Source organism: Heterocephalus glaber, unplaced genomic scaffold, assembly GCF_053883595.1.
Source record: "Heterocephalus glaber isolate CG9 unplaced genomic scaffold, H.glaber_assembly_v1.0 deba00001572, whole genome shotgun sequence".
NCBI lineage: Eukaryota > Metazoa > Chordata > Mammalia > Rodentia > Bathyergidae > Heterocephalus > Heterocephalus glaber.
In genome coordinates, this window is record NW_028258357.1 from 10,757,357 (window position 1) to 10,763,232 (window position 5,876).

Consider the following 5,876-nt stretch of genomic DNA (forward strand, 5'->3'; position numbering starts at 1 on the left):
TCTTTTACCTTTCTACTGATATCCCTGACGCTGTGGCTGTCTGCAGTCTCTACCTCTCTTCTAGATTTTAGATCTATTGTTGTTTAGATAAGAATGTTCCCCTAAATCCTCATGTGTTCAGAGTGGGGCTTGTGGAAGATGATTGGATCATGGATTTGTTAATCCACTGATAAATCCATAGCTGAATGTCCTATTAGTAGTTGAGGCCTAGTCTAAAGAGATGACTCACTGGGGCCATGGCAAGAAGGGTGCGTTGCACTCCTTCCTCCTCACGCTCTCTGCTCCCTGGCCAAGATGATGTGAGCAGTTTCCTCCATCAGACTCTTCCACCAGGCCATCTCTGCCTTGGAGTGAGCAAATTATGGACGGAGTCCTCTAAAATTGTGAGCCAAAACATACCTCTCCTCCTTTAATTTGTGTGTGTTGGGTATCATATCTCAGAGAAGAGAAAGTGACAAGACAAGATCTATTCTCAACATTCTGTGGATAACAGCAAACAGGCAGTAGTTTAGGGATACAGGGATGAGAGAGATTAGCCCATTAGTCATGCATAGAAAGAGAAGACAGGATATGATCTTGAAGATCCCCTAAATTTTAAGGCTAATAGAGAAAGAAAAATTAAGAAGGAAACAGAGGTAAATCAGTCAGACAGAGTACAACATTATAGATGCCAAAGAGAAGGTCAAAGTTTAGGGCAGAGCAGATGCACTTTAAAATCAGACAGGTAGCTTCCTCCATGTGTAGGATGAATTTCTTTCTACTTTGAGGCATAACCAAATATAAACATGATATATTCTCAAAGTGTCCAAAGCTCAAAAACACACAATAATAAAGTTATTTTCTACCCTAACCTCTCCTAAGCAAAGTACATTTCATCATTCTTGGAATTTAAGGGATTATTTTGGATATACTTCTCATCAGCAATTGTATAGTGATTTAAATCTGCAAATAAAATCAACAGCTGGTGAGGGCATTGCTGCTTATATTGCAGAGCTGTGCCATCTGTTTAGGGAGAGAAATTCACTAGGTTTCTAAGATGACATATGTCACAGTCACGTCATACGTGGAGCCCACTATAAATCCCCCTAGCGGTGTCCTTGGAGAAATCAAAATTAGCATTTGCAAGGATTTGATAAAAGGCTCCATCCTATGAGATGATATTGCTATATATCACTGAAAGCATTAAAAATGTAAAAGAATATCTTATATAAATGCCCATACCATACAAGAAGAAAGCTTGGTGCTAAGAGCTGCTACTGTAAAATCCAGAGACCTTCAGATTCATAGCCTTTAACTCTGGGTGTTAGCACCTACACTTCCGTGAGTTCATTACCATTACTTCAAGGATTGTATTAAAATTTTCACTTCTCCTTAGAAACTTGATTTGTCTCCTCCCTCATCTTGACTGGTGGACATTGTATTCAACTTGATCAAGAAAGTAAGATCCTAAAACAACAGGTTTTTCCCTACTTTTCTGTTAGAATGCTAGAGTGTATTTTATCTACATACATTCTTCCTGAATTCTTTCCTTTCTGAATGAAAGAGGATTCCCTCTTTATCTAAAACTCTTTCTCTCCTATAAATCCCAACTTATCCTCAGGGACCTTGTTTCATTAGTTACCATTCCTCCTCCTCCTCCTCCTTCTCCTCCTCTTCCTATTCTTTTCTTCCTCCTTTTATCTTCTCACTCTCCTCTCATCGTCCTTGCTTTTCTTGGATGTATAACTAATGTTAAGTGCATATGGAGAGTTCAGTCCGTCTGATTTTGAATAAAGAAGTACTTCTCTGTGACCCCACAGTCCCCTCTACCCTTATTTTATTCCTGTCAAGCTTCTTGAAGAATTTCCCACTACTTGCTAGTTTTACTTCCTAGTAAGCAATTATTCCTCACCCTACTATGATCTGGCTTTTGTTCCACAGGAACTGCCCTTACAAATGTCATCCAGGGCATTTCCAAAAGTTAAAGGATAATTCAAAATTATTATCTTTCATGACTCTGTCTCCAGTGTTTCACACATCTGATTACTCTCTCCCTATTCGGAAAATGTGTATCTTTTCTGTACCTATGTGAGCGATGCCCCTGGGCATGTAGTAAGCTTGTAGACATCAGGCCCTCTTAGCTTTCCTTTGGCTTGATTTTCTTCTCCCATCTTGATTAGACTGATATGACTCTAAACTTCCTAGAACAGACTTGTTAATCCATTCTGTGCTTCCACCAGAGCTGCCAATATATTCAGTATTCTTCAGTAACTACTGTCTTATGTTCTGAACTACCTTTAATGTAAGCATCTATGTAATTCAGACCAGATCTCTAATCATGGGGAAATACAGAATAAATATAGAAATTGATGCATACCCTTCAATGGTAATGTGGAATTAAGCTTTCTTTACTGGTATTTAGATGTGTTACTTATCTGACTCCTTAAAGTCACTAGCAGCAAACTAATTTTAAAAAGGTATGGTGCATGGGGCAGGATGCTTCATAATGTGTAGGTTATTTTTAGCATAATGTGTTCAAAGCAAGGAATAAAGGGAGGTGAATATGGACAGTTAGAAAGCAGCCTAACCATGAAGAGCCTTGAATAATAAGACCATGGTTCTGGGGATCAAAGAAAAAAAGAAAAAATAATACATACTTACCTGGCAGAGGAGATATCATGATCACGAAGGTGGTCTTCCCAGGGTGAGGCTTATCCATTGCACTCCGGATGTGCTGACCCCTGCGATTTCCCCAAATGTGGGAAACTCGACTGCATAATTTCTGGTAGTGGGGGACTGCGTGTGCGCTTTCCCCTGGAAAAAAAAATAATAATACATACATTGTAGAAAAAGCCATATGGCACACTTCATAATACAGAAATTTTGAATCTTTAGGATTGAGTTGAGGGACAGAAAAAAGCTTTCTTGTAATTCTGGTAAAAACTATCAGTTGAGAACCACTATGCTAAGCAGTACAGATTTTAGAGGGAAATTATATAACCACAGTAATAGACATAATTAAAAATTCAGGATTAGAAACTTCAACAAGGCTCTCAGCACCATTTGGCAATCTAAACGTTTGTCTCCAGAAAGTTTCAACCCTCCTTTCGCACAAGTTACACCCCTCAGGCACAGGGTCTCTCATTTCCCCACAGCCATATTCAAACTGTCCTGTCTGCATGCATTGCTTCCTTTCTTCTTTATATAGCTATAGACTCAATGTCACCATACTTGTTACTAAGGCTCACCCTTCCACATGTGCTATGGGCCCATACCCTCCCTCTCTTTCAGGAAACTTTGCCAGCTGCTAACTAACTTTGTATACTTGATTCTTCAGAGTATCTCCTTTTTTCCTACTAGAACTTTCTGATCACCAATCAAAAGTGCCAGCAACTCTAGTAACCTTTAAAAACAAACATAATAGGGAAGGGTGGAGAGGGTGAAGGGAGGGCTAGGAATGGAAAAAAAATAAGAACCAAGATGCATCATGTAAAGGTACAAGTTCCCAATGAGAAATGTAATTGTGTTGTATACCTAAAATGTACCAATAAAAGAATTTAAGGAAAAAACAAACAAACAAACAAAAACAAACAAACATAAGCCTGGCATGGGGACACACTGAAGTATCCCCAGCACTGTGGGAGGCTGGGGAAGAAGGGTCATGAGTTTGAGTCCAGCCAGGGTAACATAGTGAGACCTTGACTCACAGTAAAAACGAACAAAAGACTGGAGATACAGCTCCGTGTGGAAGTCTTTGTTTCAATCATAAGGACCAGAAAAAGAATCCCTATTCTGGTAGCTCTGTCCAATAACTATTCTTTCTCTTGCCTCTCCTTTATAGCTAAATGACTGAAAAAGTTGCCTGCTTTCTATGAACTCTTCAAGTAATCCCATTCTAACTTCTTTCAGTATGCTACTAAAATTTATTGCTTAGATTATAATGACCCCTCTGTGACCGAGCATAGGGGATGCTTCTCAGACTCTTTGGCCCTATCAGCAATATTTAACACAGCTAACCACCCTCGCTCTTCGAACAATCTCATCTCTTAGCTTTTATGATGAATGGTCCACAATTGTGCCCTAATTAATTTCAGACAGTAGGACTAGAAGAAGTTCTTCAATGTTATGACGAGAGACTCTTCCTTTTCCTTGTCTTAAGACTTTTTTCCTAAGGAGAAATCACTACTGCCAAAATGCTCTCGTGTCTCTTGTTCATTCCCCTTGATGTGATTGGTAAGTCAAAGGAAGGTGCTGTGGTCACCTGTTTGCTATTGGAAATCCAATTGGTCCCCTTCAAGGAAGTTGTGGTCTGGGTTTCCTGCACTCTGAAACTGACAGACACACACCCTTCCCCGACTGCTGTGTCCACGGCAGGAACACTAGGATTTTCTATCTCTGCTTGCTAAAAAGATTGAAACATCTGTTCCATCCTGTGGTACAGAATTAATAGTCCATTTTTCTACATGAATCATGTTCTCCAAGACATTTGTGTCTGTCACAAAGCTTATATTTTCAGGATCACAATAACTTTCATTTCTCAGAGGGTTCCAAATTCATGCAGGGAAGAGAAGGGTGGCCTTTACTGACTGCTGAAGCTCCAGCATAAATGCCAATTTGCTCTCTTCTTTCTCTTTAGCCGTTCCATTTTATGGAAAACAAAACCTATGGAATTTGTGTTGGGTGTGTTGGGTGTGAGTGTGTGTGTGTGTGTGTGTGTTTCATTAGTTTTTATTTTTAGGCAAAGGATAAAAGCAGGAATTCGAGATGCAGCTAGCATTTTGGAAATTTTGTAGAATTTATAAAAGCCATAACATTTCCTTAAATGTAGAATATAGTATCTTGAGATATAAAAGGATTTAGATAAATAAAAGAAGCTAGGGTAGGTGAGGCAAGGAGACATATGTTCACCAAGAAAAGGCCCACTTTATGTAAAAAAGACAATTGAAACAAGTAAGATATATTTTAACACAGAATTTTGGAAGTGATATAAAAATGCACCACATTCTGAGTAAAATTCAGAACTCTCAGAGCACACATATTTTTTCATGAATTTGACCTTGGGATTCTAAATTTGGTTTCAAACCTTACAAGGCTTACTTTTCAAATAAAATGTACATTATTAGTAACATTACTATTTTGCAAACAAATTGATAGGTTTTCTTTTATTCCCAGAATGTATTAGATTTACTCAATAAAATAACGTGAGAAATACTCTACAAGGGAAGTACAAGTGCCCAGGGATTAGATGTCTTCTTCTTTTTTTGTTTTTGCTGTATTTGCTATAACATTTTTAATAAACACCAAAAATTGTCCCTGAGATTAAATGCAGAAAACTATAAAGAAAAACTTGAGAGACAGAAGGAAAAACCCCTGGAAGCTGAAGAGGGCTTTTCTGGTTGTTGAGTGACCTGAGAGGAGACGGAATGCTGTAAAGCTTGTCTTCCTCTGAGTTTTCCTCCTAAAGCACTCGATACTCAACCTGCTCCCCTGTCAGGGCTTAACGCTTGGGCTGTCTCACTGAGACAGAGGAAGGAAGCAGCTCTACTTTCTTTTTCTAAACACTCCAGTCCCTTGGGCTGATTATCACATGTGATTCAAGAATTAGCCTAAATGCTCCTAATCTGCAACTGACAATTTCCCTTCTCTGACATATTTTTCTATTTCTCCAACTTTGTGCATGAACCCAAACAGGAGAGAAGCGAAGGAACATCTTAGCTCAAGGAATAACCCATAGGTAACAGAAAAATCTGAGAAGACAGCCCTCTTTCATTCCCACAGTCACCATAGACACATGGGTTTGCCTCCCTGCAGCAGGTCCATCCAGCCTCGTGCTGTGATTCTGTCCAAAGCTGACTGACAGAAACCAGAGAAAGAAGCCCTCTGAAGGGATGTCCCCA

The 5,876-nt window shown here is 39.2% G+C and overlaps 1 non-coding gene across 1 annotated transcript; it reads left to right on the forward strand.

The window, feature by feature from the left end:
• Nucleotides 1-2,632: 2,632 nt before the first annotated feature.
• LOC147823570 (U1 spliceosomal RNA) lies at nucleotides 2,633-2,796 on the forward strand. Its single transcript, XR_015443674.1, has one exon. It is a non-coding gene; the product is annotated as a U1 spliceosomal RNA (small nuclear RNA).
• The last annotated feature ends 3,080 nt before the right edge of the window (nucleotides 2,797-5,876 follow it).